This window comes from Antedon bifida, chromosome 1, assembly GCF_963402885.1.
Source record: "Antedon bifida chromosome 1, ecAntBifi1.1, whole genome shotgun sequence".
In the NCBI taxonomy this organism is placed as follows: Eukaryota; Metazoa; Echinodermata; class Crinoidea; order Comatulida; family Antedonidae; genus Antedon; species Antedon bifida.
In genome coordinates, this window is record NC_136226.1 from 5,652,964 (window position 1) to 5,672,790 (window position 19,827).

At 29.9% G+C, this 19,827-nt stretch overlaps 2 protein-coding genes across 2 annotated transcripts in view; one reads left to right on the forward strand and one right to left on the reverse strand.

Annotated features, from left to right (window-relative positions):
* The window catches only part of LOC144839116 (serine/threonine-protein kinase 33-like), a 241,960-nt gene that overhangs the window by 136,216 nt on the left and 85,917 nt on the right, over positions 1-19,827 (reverse strand). The window lies entirely within an intron of this gene.
* LOC144838865 (CUGBP Elav-like family member 2) overlaps positions 1-19,827 on the forward strand; it is a 111,071-nt gene that overhangs the window by 19,736 nt on the left and 71,508 nt on the right. The gene's annotated exons all lie outside the window — the stretch shown is intronic.

Below are 19,827 nucleotides of genomic sequence, written 5' to 3' on the forward strand. Positions count from 1 at the left end.
ATCTAGAACATTACAATTAGCAAATCATGTCATAGAGGTAGATCAAATCAATTTTAAATATATTGGTAAACAAAACTGATTTGATCCTGACCTTTACAAAATCATAATACCCCATTGAGTACTTGGTAACACCCAACCACAACTACAATAACTCTACAAAAGAGTACGTGAATTATTACATTAGAACATTAGAATTAGCAAATCATGTCATAGAGGTAGATCAAATCAATTTTAAATATATTGGTAAACAAAACTGATCCTGACCTTTACAAAATCATAATACCCCATTGAGTACTTGGTAACACCCAACTACAATAACTCTTCAAAAGGTACGTGCACAAATATGTAAATAGACCATACATAAACAGGTAGCGTTAACACAGGAGGTGCTCTATAGCCGAAAGCATTCTTGAGAATCAGATGATACATGTTAAACATTTTGATACTGTTTACTACTTTCTGTTGACAGTGATAGTAATATTATAATTTGTGCGATGCTATTTCTGAATCTTGTAAAAGGATACTAAAAAGTCAGTTACAATTTTGCTGGAACATCCTAAGCAAATTAACAGCAGCATCATGTACTTATACCATTTGGTTTTTATTAAACTATTTCGTGCTTATAAACTTCAGGTAGGAACAGTCATGAGTTACAACCATGGCACTACTGTATGTCAGGATTGACTGGGATTGGAAGTAACCACCAAGCTACCACTCCACTACTCCAGCTACAGCTCTATTTCTGTACTACTAATTTACGTCATGAGTACTGTAGGGTATGGATGAAGATTTACATACAAGTGACACAATTTCTAATTTCTTTTTTGCAATTGTAGACACACATAAATGTGTATGGTTTCCATTCATTTTAAGAGCTTGTATATTTCGGCATGATTTTTAGAGAAACCTCCTATAATGGTTGCAACTTTAGAAGCTTTTACTTGTCAAACAACAAAAGTATCATAACCATTAATTTAAAAGTCCAAAAAAGATGGCATTTAAGGCTTGTTTCCGAATGTTATAAAAAATCTAAAATTCTCGGTGAAGAAAATCTTGTTGAATCTAATCAATGGCGACAATATTGAGTACTATTTTTTCTGCCGCCTAGTATTCGGGCCAACATCGACTCCATCAATCACACTAGGTATAAATATTTTACCTGGATTTAAGTACATCTGTCACTGTTGAATATTACGTTACTGAGTTCAAACAAAATGTCGCCTTTAATTCGTAACATCTTCAGCTAGACAGATACTAGGAAAGGAAATGTGTTCACCTTTAAAAAAGGGTATTTTTCTCTTCAATATTGTAAATCCTTGTATGTGTTGTTGAGTATGCTGTAGTGATGGCTACTAAAAAACAATGGTGCTACAATAGTTCGCAGTTGAAACTAACCATGAAATAGAAGATGGAGTTGAGTTGATGACATGGTCTGTTGGGAAGGAATCGTATTCATGTTAAGTCTTAGATCAAGAATTGTGCCATTTTGAGTTCTTGTAGGCTAAATGGTTTGATTGACTCATCCTTTAAATGTTAGCTGTTCTGTCCGCATACACAATAACTCTTATTACTGTTAGTAGCTTACGCTATGGCATAAGAAGGAATCTCTGACATAAAGGAAGCTGTTCAGGCGTGTATTTAGATGCTTATGAAAAGAAAATGATTTATTTTATGGAATGAATATCAGTCAGAATGAATATGACAAAAATCTGTATGTTTATTTTCTGAAAAATGAGAGAGTTGAAAGCCAAACCTGAAGAAATGAACTCATCTCTATTCATAGTATAATCTATACCGAAGTGCTAATGGTTTATACAAATGTCAAGTGTTTAATAAAATGTGATATTTTATATCAATATTTCCATAAGCAAGATTTCAGATAAGGTCACTGTATACTTGCCTTTGCAACAAATTATAAAAGTACAAGATATTGAGATTGAGAATTTTTTCAAAATTCATGTTTTTCAAGTGTTTTTATATTGGATTACCATCTAGCGTCACAACTCGCTTTAAAGTGTGTTATTTCTACAACAAGCTCAACCGGCTTCAAGTTCAAACGAGATGAAATAGAGTTTTTTTCTTTACAAAACTTTCTTATTATCATTTTGATTAGTTTCTCCATTTGTTATTCTAGAATTTATTCTTCTTTGAACCATTTTTTATTAGTTATTAGCTTTTTTTTCTTTCATTATAAAGTCATTAGATGCTACAATGATCTCAATGTAGTACTGTATTATTCTGAAAATAATAATATTAATAGCCAGTTTCAAGTGTCATGAAGTTTATATTTTATCTTTTTTTCTTGTAATGGAAACTTTTCATTTGGGAAATATGTTCGAAAAATCGGCATTTTTGTTCTTGTTTTTTTTTCATTACAATTTCATTTCAATATGATGAATGTTTTATGTTTATGTTATTTTATCTATTTTTCATCAGAAATATTCTGTTTCACCAAATATATTTTATTTATAATAAGTAACTTTATATCTATATTCTTTGGTATCCAAAATTAAGACTTGATTTACATTTAAATGTAAATTTATCTTTTTGTATTCTAAATATTTTGATAATAATTTATATGTAATTTATTCTATTTATGAAAAGAAATATTTTATTGAATATTTTCATTTTAAACATAAAATCCTTGTATTGGATATTTCAGGTTTAGTGAGAAAAAAAATCAATATCCATTAAAAATGATGCAAATAATAATAGTAATAATATTTTTTTCTATTAAGCAAAACAATTTATAATTTTAAATTGTAATATATTGTAAAGGGAAGCAACAATGACAACACTTTAGATACGAGAACCAAGAGAATGTTGCAGGAATAGTTTGGTCAGCTGTTTTGTCTCTCCCTTCTTTTATACCCCAACATACCCTGCTGTTAAGTCTGCTACTGCCTGAGCTTAAATTTACCGTACGACAAGTTTAATGAGTGTATGTAACTGAAGACGTTTATCTAGCCTGGGGCTGCGAACATTTTATGGGGATCATCTTATACAATTTTTTATCACATATTTGCTAAGCTAACAAACCAGTTTAAAGCTCATCCAATATTGCGTTGTCTGATGGTAGTCTTCTAAAAGTTTGCATACTTCTACTTCTAGGTTAGTGGTTCACCATCTATCATGTTTCCAAGCATTGTTGAAAGCATTTTGCATCACTTACTACATTTTGCCAAAGATGGATCAGGAATTAAAGAAACTAGTTGTAGATTTATCTTCATTAGATTAATAAAAATAATAGATAAAAAGAGTTTAGAATAATGACAAATCTCAAGATAAAAAGATATTTTAAGTTGTTGGTTTAAAAATGTTTTAGAATAATTGTGAAAAATTTATTTTATATTTCTTATTAATATTTTACAGTAAGAATGATAATATAGCCTTCAGGGAAAAATAATTTGGTATTTTCAATTTGTTATTATTATTTGCATATTAGACAATGAACTCCATGGGGATAAAGTATGGAACAAATGTCTTAGTCTTTGTTCACAAAGACCAAATGAGAATGAAAGATTTATGTTTATAAAGAAAGACAATAACGTTAATAGCCAATTAGTCATCATCAAATCATATCAAATGACGTAAATGCATGCAGACTAGTTTTTTATTTTCCAGTACAGTATTCAAAATAATTTTGTTGAAATTTGTGATATACTGTAGGAAAAATATAATGAAATTCAGTTAATTAAAATGTCTACTGTAGGAAAAACTGGTTATCAGAAAATGTCAGTTACGAATGTATTTCAAGTATAAATTCCAACTCAAAACTTTCAACAAATTTAGTATATCTAAAACAATAATTACTGCAATGTATGTATTGTTGCTACTGCTGCTACTGCTGCTAAACACACTTCTCCATTAATCTTGTTTTAAAACTTGTTTTCAAAATGTATGTTTTCCGAATGAATTTTAGTAGTCTTTAGTCAGAAAATAATTTAGCAAAAAGCTATACAAACTACCTTCTGCTACACAATAAACTGTGTAGCAAAAAATATAAATTACAAAACTATGTAACTACACTTAATTTCAGTTTGATTAGCAATATTGCTAAACAAAATTTTAAAATGAAATTGACAATAAATTGTTCAAAGTATCCAGTCTTATTTTTTTAATGCATGTGAAAGTACATTAGATGCAACTTAAGATGTTTTCTTTATCACACCGAGTCTTTCCAGTAATCCTTCAACTGGCTCCATAGTATTAAATAATGAGTATTTAATCTTGTCTCAAAGGTTACTGATTTTGATGACATTTTAGTTTTGACGACTTTCTAAAGCGATAACAAGTATCAAACCTGTGGGAAACTGCTTCTTTTTTTTTCTCCCAACAATTTTTTAACCTTTTTGTTGAGTTGCTGTACTGTCAAAGTTTCTTTAATGTATTATCATTGTCAGCCGGTAAGTAAAAAATGTTTATTATATACAGTTAACTCTCCCAACACCTCTGGGCTGGCCTAATATGTCTGGTTTTCCAGAAAGTCTGGTATTCCGAATGTGTGTTTAATGGTAAAAATGAATTTTGGACCTTTTGGATCTCGAGAAAAGTCTGGTTTTGTGAGAGTTTCTGATTTTCAGAGAGTTGATAAGAAAAAAAACATTGGTGCTGATGCTTGGGTGGCATTATAAACTTACAAAACTAGTTGTAGAAGGTATTGTCATTAGGGTAGTATAATCTTAATGAAAGAGAGAGAAGGGAAGACTGCCAACAAGCCTATAAAGACTTTTGCAGGACCAAGTTAGGTCATATTGATTCATTGTACACATGCAGAATTGTTGGCACATGCTTTCCCACTAGTATTCTTTGACACAGTTTTGTTGCAGTAGTTTCTGTCCAGTTGACGACCGGTGACATCATCAGTACATACAGTAGGTCCTAGTCGTTTGGTCCAATATCAAAAACTTCCTAATATTATTAACTACCTATGTACATTTAGCTCTCAACAATAAATAATTTGAATGTTTAGTGATAGCATTACATTTCCAAATGGATCTAGTTTTCGACATTTTGTAACTTAGCGACTTAATAGTGACAGTTAAATTAAATGTAAAATCTGAAAATGTATAGATTTATGTGATTTTTAAAGTTTTGTTTTAAAATTGCCAAAAAAGAACAAACATTGCTTTTGCAAATGGATCTTGAAAAACCTGCTAAAATGGAATTGTTGCTGAAATTCCTGTTTTATTGTTATTTTACAATTTGTCAACATTTCCATTTTCAAAGTTTAGAACTGTCACTGTTAAGAACAAGATATATTTATTGGTGTTTCTTAATGCTTAAAACGAAAAGAAGAGTAGACATAAGAAATGCACAGGTTGCATTTTATTACTTAGAAAAATATAATTATTTTAGAAAGCTTAAGTCTGTTGACTGATGATACTAATACAACTTTTGCACATGTATTGACATTTTCATTGTTTGTCATCAATTTGCTAAAGTCAAAAATACTAGGGAAGTGAAAAACATGTATTTTTTCTCTCTTAAATGGAATAATTGATCCAATCTGAAATGCTGTATTTTATAAAAAGATTATTGACATTAGAAGCTTGAAGTTTGATTATAACAACAGTAGAAACTTGTTTGGTCATGTTATTTTGAATCTCCTTCTCCCCTAACATTCTCAATAACCGGAACATTGAGGTGTTCCTAACAACTTTTTTCCTTTTGAAAACCCATGGTGTACCGCAACTTTTTTGATAACATTTTCAATAGAACCGTCTTGACTTACAGTATTTACATCCAAGTTTCTAATTGTAGCATTCTCATTTATAGAAATGTGTTCATTATTTTCCAACATAAAATATTTTGAAGAGCAGGACATAGAGAATTCAGGTGTTTGGAATGTGGAGTCAATTCTCTTCTAATATCTTCTCAGGTTTTTCAGTTAAAAACAGATGTTTTGACACATAATAATTACTGCGCTGAACAATTTTGTCAAGTTTAATTAGAAAAGAACATAGAAATAGTGTGAATAATTATTAATACAATATAACAAATTTGGAATGGAATGAAGAATAAAAAAAGAAATAATACAAATTTTACATTTTAAACAGTACTAAAAACTATTATTATATTATCTGCTAAAGTAAACTTTAGATTATGTTACTGTATTTAACAAGAAGAGTACATGTTGTATATAATTTTATGAGATATTAATTTTTATAATGGTGAAAGTTTAAACATAAAACAGGCTAGAGCAATCTTAAGCAATATCGGTTAATGATTTACAGTCTTCAAATGTTTAGATTGTTCAGTAGTATCTGTTAAAGTTATTAGGTTGTAAGCACTTACGATGATATTTTATTTATATGAAATAATATTAATATTATCAAATAAAGTAAGGATTTTACCAAACTTGAGCAATATTTTAACCAAAAAATGTCCCTTTTAAATCATGAATTCACTTTGATTCTCAAGTTTTTAGAAACATTTAAGAGACCATTATGTAGTTGCTGTTGAGGAGAATACACCGAGGGCACACTTCAAACGATGAGCAATATTTTCTATATTACGATCAACCGCTATTGACATCACTATTAGGAGGTACTTTGTGGGGTCCCGAAGGTGCCTTCTTAATGGAGGTTCTATCATTACAAATTATTTGAATTTTTCCAAATAAATAAACCATCCAAATTTGAAGCACTGCAGCTAAAACAGTCATTTTATTTTGTATTTTTAACCAGCAGTCTTGTTTCTAATTTATATTAGAAATACTTCAGATTCAGATTTGATTTATTTTATGTCATTCATACATAGTACAATGATAATTGTTTTCTTGGCAGAAAAACACAAACAATACACACATAATATTTACATTCATGTACATTCATCATACAATACTTGTTTTTATATAAAGTAAAAAAAGACACTCTATGCATGACCTGTTCAATGTCATTCAACAAAATGTACTACACAGTTTTGACATGGCAGCAATGTGATAATGTTTTGGTAATATAGATTAATACAAATCCCAAATGCATTATATGTATCATAATAATTATGCCCAGATATGGGTAATATAGTCTTGTATTCAATGTTCATATACAAGAGTGTAGTAGTAGTAGTAATTTGTTACTGCCGTAAGTTAAAACAATAATTATATCTATATATAAGTACTATTATAGCAGTAAATTATTTCATATTGTGTATTGTTTTCTTAAAATTAGCCACTATTATGTAACTTTTATTAATATAGACAGAACATGTGAATAATCTTGTTGTGATTGTAGGCCTACTAGCGATATTTCTTTTCGTACATTAGTTAAGGACCTCTCATGAAACGTCAAAAAATAAACATGAATATTTATTTAATCTAATAATAGTCATATCCATAAGGTGTGACATAAGAATTGATCTACATTTCGCTAATGCACATGCTTTCCTTTTTCGAGCCATCTGTGTAGTCGAATGAATTAGACTATGAACTTTGCATGTTGATGTATGGGGTTCGAATCCCATGAGCAACGTCTTTTTACTTTATAGAGAGAGAGATTATTTAGAAGGTTAGATTAAGTTTTATTTAGAAAGTAGTTCACCTATCTTTCCAACAATTTTGCATACAAATAAAAAAATTAAAAAATCGTGCCCTGCTAATGGTGGGCCATTGCATATTACAGATAAGTTTAAGTTTCAAACTTGCAAACCATTTATAAGATTCAAACTTTAAACATTGGTCTTGGAAGCTTAAATTACACCTAAAATGCTATCTGGCATCCACTATAATATTTCATGAATGTATCCCTGTAATTTTTAAACCCGCGTTCTCACATACACAAGATTGGATTTAGATAAGAACTTGCTAAACTACAGTGCTACTAAGTTTATTTATTAGAAGACGATACATCACATCATATAGTTTGTCTTTTACTAATGAACATTAATATTACAAGAAATAGACAGTGTTGGAACGCAAATTAGAATGTAATACAATTGCAGAAAGCATTTAGAGTTATGATAAGCATTTGAGACCAGACAGCATTTTTACTGGCATTTAATATTGGCCTTTATGCCTGATATAAAATTATACAATCACTATTTTCAACTTATGACTATGAGAGCTACATTAACGATATGATTATTATTATGATACCATCATATTTGAATGCAGACGATATTGAACATTTATTATCCTTGTATGTTGTGTATGTTATGAGAGGTAATTAAGCAAAATGTAATTTATTACCCAATCAGATTACAACATCATAGATAGAATGACACATTAAGCCATGTTAGGTCATGAACTCTAGTTTTTCATTGCAGAAATCCTAGCTGCTAGTACGCCATACTTTGAATACCGATGTCTTAGGGACAACACACCTCGGTTGCCTACAACACCATGCTGAGATCTTGCTGAGACTGCATTTGCGTTAGTTTTAGGGTTGATTAGGATATTCTTGCATGTAATTTTAAGGGAGCGGTAATCTATGGTTATAACATTAACAATGATTATATTAGTAACTATATATTCTGATGTTCACTTTTCATTCCAAATTTTGTTAATTGTGTCTGAAGAAATTAAGATATATTACAGACATAGTACAACATTAGCTTTTCAAAGTCCTAAATTTTACAACAAAATAATGGCCTTGTTATCTATGATAAACTACAGTACAATAGCATTGCGAAATTAAACAAAACTTGCTTTGTCATATTTAGCCCCTGAAAATTGAAACACTGTAAATTAGGTTTGAGGATTTTGTTTGAGGTCATAAGAAAAACATTTTGATCTTTCTCTCTCTGTCTTGCTCATTTGATCGGATGTTAAGCCCTTGGTCTTATGTACAAAAAAAGCACATGTGCACGAAAAGTAGACTAGGAGTATACACTATTTATATCCTGGTGTGCTGTGGCTGTCATGGGTCTATACTGGGTCTGTGTTAATTACCTCCTGTGAATGCCGCGGATAATACAATTATTACATAGACAAAGAGAATGTAAAACCTTTTGTTTTGTGTTGTAAATATTTAAACAATCAAACTTCTTATTCATAAAAGATGTTTTATGAAATTATTTTCTATTTCTTTAAATGTTCTAATAAGGTATGCAGATAACTTAAACTATTGATTTAGAAAAAAAAAAAACTTCCAACAGCTGTGAATTTTGATTTTTAAAGTATGTCATTCTCCAATGTATCAGTGAATGAATGTAGACATTATTGCATGTGTTGTGTGAGGCTTAAAAAGGGTTAGATTCAGTTCAAGTAGGCATTTTTGCTGATGTCCATTAAGCTCTGTCTACACTATCAAACTTGTTTGACAAAAAAAGTGTGATGTGCCCAAATATGGTAGTGATATGATATCATCATGTTCATATATGGGCACATTACATTTTGTTGTCACATAAAGTTTGACAGTGTAGACAGAGCTTTAGATTTAGTTCAAGTAGATAATTATTTCCCATGGCATATCTCAGTCTAGTTTCTCATCCTAAATCTTTGCTGATGTCCATTAGATCCCACAGAATTTACTAGCCTTATTTTACTATTATATTTCTAGATTTTCTCTTCAGCATTTGAAAGGATAAACGGTTGGGATAATGTTACATACATAACGCACCTCCTTGCCATTTTAGTGGTTGATTTTGAATCATGGTTATTTCGTTACATCCAATGGGGAAAGTTCTGTTGAAGAATTTTGGGCAATGCTCAGAAAAAAAGATATGTTTACAGAGAACTAACCCAAAGAGTGCGCTGTTTAAATTACAGTCAATCAAGTAAATTTATTGTCATTTGTAAACATATAAAAAACATTTACATTGAAATGGGATTGGTAAAAAACTAAACCCCCGCCGGACACCATTTTGGTATTTCAAGGTTTCGGGGTTGGTAAAAAATTAAATCCCACCGGACACCATTCCGGTATTTCATGGTTTCGGGGTTTTACTCTGCCCTGTGTGAAAAATCTGAGCACCACTTTTTGTCATGGCCTAGCTTCAGATGTAGTGGTGGATTTTAGTTGATGAATTAAATAAAAAATTACTTCATAGACTTGTTTGCTGCCACCTCGTTGCATAGTACAGTCAATCTTTCAACAAATATTCTCTTTATTCAAATTGTACAGTAGACATACATTATTTGTATACTATTTTTAATCTTCATTTTACTTTGTCATTTTGCACAAATCAAGTGTTTCTTAAAAGTATTTTCTGTGAATGATAATTTCATACCTGTCGCGTTACAGAAGACGATGTCGCAGACGATCAAAGATCGCATATTCCACTCTCGGAAATGGAACAGGTGTGAATGTACCTTGATACAGTTTATCTGAAAATGATTTATTCATGAATGTAATGTTTGCATTTTTATTATGTACTTGAAAAAATGTATTCATGAATAAAATTCATTATTAGATTTTACCTGGTTGTGGCCTTTAGATTTATTGAATATTATTATAAGTATTTGTGAATAATATTTTCAATAGACTGATTCTGTCGTGCATAGTGTGTATTGTTCATGTAGATCACACATTTGTTGAATGTATATTTATATTCACAAATACTGTCCTAATAATATATATAATAATCTTATGTGAACACACTTAATGTCAGGTACGGTTTAGAAAAATAGAAAAATGTATTGATACTTGAAACTGTAGCAGGATTGTCAGTATACTGCCCTCTATCTTTGGTTTAGTATCCTTCATTACACTTAAACAGTAACACCTTCACAGTAATTAAAATGATTACAATACATTGAGTGGGGTTATCTAAAAAAATATAATGCCTTTAATGTTTCTATATTGCAAAACGCAAACAATTTTTTGGACTATTAAAAATAAATGTCTTAATGATAAAAAGTCGCGAAAATTGTTATGAAATACTGTAGTCGATAAAATACATTATATACCATTAACTTATGAATTATTGCAAGTAATCTTCTTAATATAAACATTCAAAGCACGTCTTGTTATTTCTTTAATCATGAAAATTACTTTGCATTATTATATTAAATTTTATGAGAATATATCGTGACTGAAATATATCATAGACTATTAAAAGCTATATTAGCATTTTTTCATATTATTTTCCTCTGTTATGCAATTTTTTGTTCAATTATGGAACAAAATATACATTAGCAACCGTTTAAAAACTGTTAAAACCCTTTTTATATTATTTTCCTATTGAATAATTATAGATTACGTCCATGTCACATGTTAGGTCGACTATAAACTTAACCTTTGCAGGCTTAACTAGGCAGACGTGCATTGCTTACATTACATTTCAAAGATTTAATGAAGTGTATAATTAGTGTACCAATGAATTTGCTACTGTAGGGAAAAAGAAGAAGCTGCTTAAAATATTAACTACTGTAAATTCTTTGGTAAATGGTGAAAAATTTCCATACCAAATTTGATGTTAAGCCACTGTTGAGTACCGTATATCCTCTGGTATAATGCCATCCCCCTAGAATACAAATTTGGGCTAACTTTGATGGTGGGACTATACCCGGGGAAACCCTGATTTAGGAAAAAAATGATCATGGTAAGCATTTCTTGTAAAATCTCATCTGAACTGGCTATAAAGAGGCCTACATCCAGACCAAAAGTCAATACTGGGACTATACCCGGAGTTATGCCTTTTTGTGAAATTAGACCCTAAGTGAGATTATACCCGAGTAATTGAAAAAAATGTACAGTAGAACCTCTAATAAAGAGACACCTTTGGGACCTAAAAGTGTAGTGTTACTGTTAAAACATATTCTAATTTCTCCCTGAGAAAGGGAAGGGTTAATGGGAACAGACTGGTAGAACTGTTGAATGGCATTCTAAATTTTACCAAATACAGACATTGTTATTTATTATTATTTTGTTTGTCTGCTAATATCAATTTATCCTTTACAAATTAATTTCCTTCTTTAGGCAAATTTAGTAGCGGTATAAGGTCATTGAACTTTATTTTATCTCAATACTACAATTATTCAATGCTGAACAAACACTAATCAAATTTCAAATTTGTTTTTGATATCTGTAAGAATTAACGTCAGATTTCTACGTAATTTATTATTAATTATAAAACCCAGATATTTGATATTTAGATAAGTATACAACGGTGAATTTATGAATGTAAATTTAGATTCTATGTAAACAGCTCCAAATGGCAATGAAATATTGTACAAATTTAGTATCATTTTTTTAGAGACTGCATATTACAGTACAAAGCACTCACTGGCTAAACCCAGGGGCAATAAAGCAGCCCAATGCAACTACACAGGAGTGCTAAAACAAGGGCCTTTGCCCACTGTGTTACGCCACTGTGTATTAATCTTTTGAAAGAATATTATGTATAATATCAATATTTCCATTTCTTTATAAATCTGGATATTATATTAGCTGTGTTGTACTGTAGATACAGTAGTAGCACTAGATTCAACTAGAAATGTTAATGACAAAACCGTTATAAATTATTAATAGGTAGGTTTTTACTATCTTAGTTTTAATTTCCATTTTGCGAACGGTTAAAACAGATTTACAATTTTAACAATTCATCATTTGGTAGAAATATGGTACTTTAGAATATTATAATGATATTAAATATAAATGTTAATATTTAATGATGATAAATTGCACTAAATAAAATCTCTTTGGATTGAACAGAGCCCCTCCTGTAGGACACCCCCATTCAGGGGATATCCCTATTAAAGGGACGCTTTAACCATCCCTGCTTTAACTTTCCAAAATGTGCTTTCCATATTTACAGTAGTTCCACAAATGATAACATTGTGTAGAAACCATTACAATATTTTCTTATAGCTACAGTACAGGACTGTCAATGATAAAACACACAACAATAATAATATTACAACTAGAATTTAATTCGTCACTTTGACGAATTATAGGTGATCATTTTTATCATTTTACTGAAATTAATTTTTTTTAAACATGCACGTACGTTAACATACGATCGGAAAATGTTGATGTATGCCATCCTATTATATGCTTATAGTGCTGAGTTGTGCCTATATGCCATATACAATATGTACAGTATATACTGCATATCTATATACAGTGTAGCATAGGTGAAATTACGGGACACATGTTCTAATTTTTTGGCATGATGACGTTATCAAACTAAACTTTAAGATGACAATTTCGAAAGATAATTAATTGAGCAAAAAAATATAAGATTTGGAAAAAAATTTGGCACGTAGAAGCGCTGTGCGCGCTCTTTGAATTGTGTATAACTTTGACGAAAAATATGAAAAAACTACTTTTTCACTTCAACTGGCCATATGTTAACGTCACAACATCTGATAGGCTTAATTTTTATATGAATTAATATCTACATTTCATCAGCTTTCATAATAAATTATAATCATCAAGGTAACCTTCAATTCTGAAGAGCTGTAAGATATTCAAATTTACTGCGAAGGTGAAATTACACGGCCTACGTTATTTAAGTTTTTACGCGTGATGACGTCATTAAAATGAAGATAGTGTCAACTCATGATAAAGATAATTAATTAAGCAAGCACATACTGAAAGTTGTGCGAAATTCGAGCACACATAACCAAGATGCGCTCTGTTGAATGTGATAATCTACACAAAAAGATAACAAATCCTAATTTTTAAATTCAAGTGGCCATTTGATGACGTCAAAACATTTTGTACGTAAAATGTGTACATGAATTCATATCTACAACTCAATGGCTTCCAGAATAAGTTAAAAAAATCGGGGGTCATCTTGCATTCTGAAGAATTATTTTCATTTTAAAAAAGACCTATTTTTCACCATTTTCAGAACTTTTGTAAAATAAATGTGCGCATTTTGTCATTTGTAACGTGCTCGTATAGCGTTATTTTAAGTCGGAACTGACTCAAATTTGGTGAATGTACTAAGGATGGTGAGTAGAATGAGATTTTTAAAAAAAATTCATATTTTTTACGCTTTTTAAGTATCGCGCGCGCAAAAACGCATTTTTGCGCAGTAATTTTTTGAAACACGCAAATGGCCTAATTCATGCTCTAAATTGATCAAAACTTAATTTTGAGCGTTTTAAATTTTTAACGCGCGATATCACGCGCATGAACCTACGTGCGCGTGCGTTTTTATTTGCTAATATTTTTACCCTTGATCTGAAGTTTACGTGTAGTGAATTTCATTAATATGTGATAATGAATTATGGAGATATGATTGATAATGTGATTTCGCAAAATGGCGTATAAATGTCGTCACGGATGAGTGATCACGCTGGAAAGCTTATTAGGATTAAGTTGTATTATTTGAAAGATATTCTGAAATTTTTGTAATCATTGACATTAAACTTTTTGAGATAATTATTACACAAAATAGTGTACAGAAACAATAAAAAGAAAAAAAATAATAAAAAAAAAAACTAGAATTTAATTCGTCACTTTGACGAATTATAGGTGATCATTTTTATCATTTTACTGAAATTAATTTTTTTTAAACATGCACGTACGTTAACATACGATCGGAAAATGTTGATGTATGCCTATTATATGCTTATAGTGCTGAGTTGTGCCTATATGCCATATACAATATGTACAGTATATACTGTATATCTATATACAGTGTAGCATAGGTGAAATTACGGGACACACATGTTCTAATTTTTTGGCATGATGACGTTATCAAACTAAACTTTAAGATGACAATTTCGAAAGATAATTAATTGAGCAAAAAAATATAAGATTTGGAAAAAAAATTGGCACGTAGAAGCGCTGTGCGCGCTCTTTGAATTGTGTATAACTTTGACGAAAAATATGAAAAAACTACTTTTTCACTTCAACTGGCCATATGTTAACGTCACACCATCCGATAGGCTTAATTTTTATATGAATTAATATCTACATTTCATCAGCTTTCATAATAAATTATAATCATCAAGGTAACCTTCAATTCTGAAGAGCTGTAAGATATTCAAATTTACTGCGAAGGTGAAATTACACGGCCTACGTTATTCAAGTTTTTACGCGTGATGACGTCATTAAAATGAAGATAGTGTCAACTCATGATAAAGATAATTAATTAAGCAAGCACATACTGAAAGTTGTGCGAAATTCGAGCACACATAACCAAGATGCGCTCTGTTGAATGTGATAATCTACACAAAAAGATAACAAATCCTAATTTTTAAATTCAAGTGGCCATTTGATGACGTCAAAACATTTTGTACGTAAAATGTGTACATGAATTCATATCTACAACTCAATGGCTTCCAGAATAAGTTAAAAAAATCGGGGGTCATCTTGCATTCTGAAGAATTATTTTCATTTTAAAAAAGACCTATTTTTCACCATTTTCAGAACTTTTGTAAAATTAATGTGCGCATTTTGTCATTTTTAACGTGCTCGTATAGCGTTATTTTAAGTCGGAACTGACTCAAATTTAGTGAATGTACTAAGGATGGTGAGTAGAATGAGATTTGTAAAAAAAATTCATATTTTTTACGCTTTTTAAGTATCGCGCGCGCAAAAACGCATTTTTGCGCAGTAATTTTTTGAAACACGCAAATGGCCTAATTCGTGCTCTAAATTGATCAAGACTTAATTTTGAGCGTTTTAAATTTTTAATGCGCGATATCACGCGCATGAACCTACGTGCGCTTGCGTTTTTATTTGCTAATATTTTTACCCTTGATCTGAAGTTTACGTGTAGTGAATTTCATTAATATGTGATAATGAATTATGGAGATATGATTGATAATGTGATTTCGCAAAATGGCGTATAAATGTCGTCACGGATGAGTGATCACGCTGGAAAGCTTATTAGGATTAAGTTATATTATTTGAAAGATATTTTGAAATTTTTGTAATCATTGACATTAAACTTTTTGAGATAATTGTTACACAAAATAGTGTACAGAAACAATAAAAAGAAAAAAAAAAATAATAATAAAGATTTTATACAATAACAATAGGTGATCATTTTATTCTAAATGATCACCTAATAATAATAAAGATTTTATACAATAACAATAGGTGATCATTTTATTCTAAATGATCACCTAATAATAACAACAACAGTAGTAATGACAATAATAATAGTAATTTTAATGTAAATATGTATATGTTTGTATGATGTAGTATGTTTTAGCGGATATTAGCCCTTGATGGCATTTGCAGCAATAAAGAAATTGAATTGAATTGAATTGAACACATGATGATGGTTGGCTATTAACTGGAATGTATTGTATACATAAGCACAATACAGCAATAGTATTTTTTATTGATTTATTTATACTTTAACAAGGTGTTTTTTACAAAACCACAAAAGCGTTATTTCCCAAGGTCAATATTCTTTTGCATACCAATGAATTATTATTAGATTAAGTCATGAATTGAACTTTTCTTCAGAAGCTACTGTATAGTAGTGCTACAGTGATTCCTGCTTTGAATTAGAATTTGTAAAGAGCTTTTATATTGTATTCTTTTATCGCTGTGTTAACGTTGAATATGATATTGTGTTTGCTATAATTATACATTTTGACAGTTTCTGTTACATTTCCAATAGATTTGTTTGTGTTTTAGATAAACAACGGCAACGGCATGAATACAGTGGTTGTTAGTTTGCAGTATCCAACATTGTTACTATTATTAGCATGTTTCCAAAACCATATCTATAAATAGGTACCAGTATACTCGCAGAATCTATCATCAGATGAAGATAACATTCACACTGGCCGTACCAATCTAAATGATTACTTTTACAAAAACATTAATGTTAGCCCTTGTTTACTTTATTTCTTTTATAATAGTAGTTCTTTCTTATTGAATTATTGTTGTTAGATCAAAATTATGCATTTTGACTAATTTATTTTTTGTGACAGGAGTTTCGTTTCGTTTCGTTTATTTATTTTTTCCACTCACTTATATATATATATAATTTACACAACATATATTAAATGTGGGTGGATGGAGGTCACAGTAAGTTCACTGAACTTTAAGTCGTGACCCCCGTAGGCCTATAAGTATACCAAAAAAAAAAAAAAAAAAAAAAAAAATATAATTATAGAAGTTAAGATAAACCAGGCAATTATATAATATAATAATAAAAGGGATAATGATAACAATTAGAGTACAATATGAAATATAATTAAATATGGTATAATAACAAGTATAACGATAACGAGTCAAACCTCGATTAGCGAAAGCTATTTTTTGGCTCCTTTTCACATATTGTACTGTTTGTATGATATGAATAATAAGTTAAATTTAAGTTAAAATAATGGTCTCTAGTTAGAGTTAAACATTTTCAGGTTGAAATATGATATCTTGTGACTGTACAAGCTCCCCGAGTTTGATTTATTGCTTGTATATCAACTGTTCGATTATTAATAATCAATAATCGATGTAATATTAACTGTACAATGTCATGAGATTGATTTATTGGTTGTATATCAACTGTTTGATTATTAATAATCAATAATCGATGTAATATTAACTGTACAATGTCATGAGATTGATTTATTGGTTGTATATCAACTGTTTGATTATTAATAATCAATAATCGATGTAATATTAACTGTACAATGTCATGAGATTGATTTTTTATTGTATATCAACTGTAAAGTAAGATTATTGTAAATGATTATAATTTGTAGCTTGGCATTTCACCTTATTGAATATCTCTAATCTTAATTGATTAACCCTGCCAAAGAGCAATTACTAAAGTAAGCAATTTTATATTTTTTTAAATGGAAACCCATAAATATTTTGACTATAAAAAGCATCATTTAAAAAAAGCATGTGATCTTTTAATTGCACTGATGATACGTGTAGTACGCTGCTATTGATTTTTAGCAGTTTTTTTTGTAACCTTCAACCCAACATAATCTGTCTCTTTTATTTAATTATTAATGTAGCTGTTATAGTATTCATAGCAAATGTATAAACTATATAATGTATTCTATATAGATAGATAGATAGTCAAGTTCTTTTATATTCTTCAACCATTGCCAATTATAAGATGCTTTAAATAAATCCACGTCTTCTAAATTAAGTCTTGATGTGAGACGATATTAATGGCTTGATATCCTAGTGTAGCAGAAAAAATACTTTATTTAAAAAAACACAAGTAGAATATTCAAAAGAAGTAAAATGTTACTTACAATACTGTTTTTAAATTAAAATTGTCTATATTCACACAAAAAAATAGAAAAGAGAGAGTAGAATCTAGAATGTTACCATGGAATGCCTTAAATTTAATTTAAAGTAATAAAATTTTTGCAACCCAATGACTCAGCTCTCTTTATACATCTTCGTATTTGTTTTCTCTATATATTGTATAAAGTATATCTTGCTTTTTAAAATTATTATTTAACATAGTAAGTTAAATACTATCATCATGCAAACTGTCATATTTAAAGAATGTCTTTACAAGCCTAGTTTGAGCACTTTAATCTTTACTTCATATCCATGTCTGTTAATTGACAACTATGTGATAGTATGATGAGTACTCAAAATGAAAATCATACTTATCTAACCACTAGCAATGCAGAGATGAGCATTTCACTAACGTGTTAAGACCTTTTATGAAGTTCAAACGTTATTATACTTAAATGATAGGCGGTTTGATTGAGATTGAACATGATATATGTGAACTGGCACTTTACGATTATGACAAAAAGGGGAATTGGATGCATTTCTTTCAATTCTAAGCAAGGCACAATACCAATATGCCGCTACTTGTAATACAGTACCTGTATTGACATGAACAGATGCACCAAACGATATTTTATGTCATATTAAATCTAATTCTTGGAAATTGGACGGCACACCTTTCGTTTATCTGACTGTCGACAGATGTTTCACTAGTGTAGAATAATTGTGTTGAACCGAAGAACTTAAAATTTAAAGTCGGGCCATTTGCCATCAAGTCACAGGTTTAAATGGACAGGTGTGATACTGATAAGATCAAACATACATACTTGCAGTATTATAATGTTCAGGCACTTTACCATTACGTCACAATGCATGTTTAATAATAATAAATGGCATGAACAGGTGTTGAAATGAAAATGGAATAATCCAATATTTTAAGTAGCATTAGGTGTTCTGTGACTTGTATAGTTTGCTAGTGTCGTTGGGATATACGTTGACATTTAAAGATTAATATCTATTGTAGATACTTTAGTCAATTTGCCTTGCCGCATTTTGTTAAGTTTCTATTCAATGAACTATGTTCAAATTTCTCACAATCATTGATCATCTCTCCTGTGTAATATTAAAAAAGAAATTTCTTCGATAATAATTTTTTTTAAAGAAACTCACCTAAATTTAAATAATTAATTGTATAAAAAATATTTTATACAAAATGTTGGGAGGCCTGTAAAATGTTGATTGTCTTTTAAACAAATCTTCAGATTTCACTCAAGAGTGCAAGAACTTGGTTATCGCAACATTTAGGGTTGTGAAACTTTATAATACATATGATCTAACACCTTTAATTTATTATCACCTGCGGTGTGTTTTTAGGTTGATGCCAAGGTTGGGTTAGACTTAATTTAATCTCAGCATCCAATTAATTAGGTTGATTTGCGTTTGCACGTGTTACTTAATAAGAACACACATGTGCAAGGGGTCAAGAAAGATGACCTTACTAATATGTGTGTACATACATTATTGTAAATAGGGCATGGTCAAAGGTCAGGAAACAAAATTAATATAATGGGGGGCCTAATTGTTGTTAGCTGTGATTGTTAATGAGGATGAAAAACTGTGATAATAAAGGATAGTTATAAAAAAAATAAAATAATATAGTTAAAGATAGTAAACTGCACAAGAGGGATAGACAACATTAAAAAACAGGAGGCAAAATTGTCTGTAAAATTTATCCAAAATTGATTATACAAAAGATTACAAA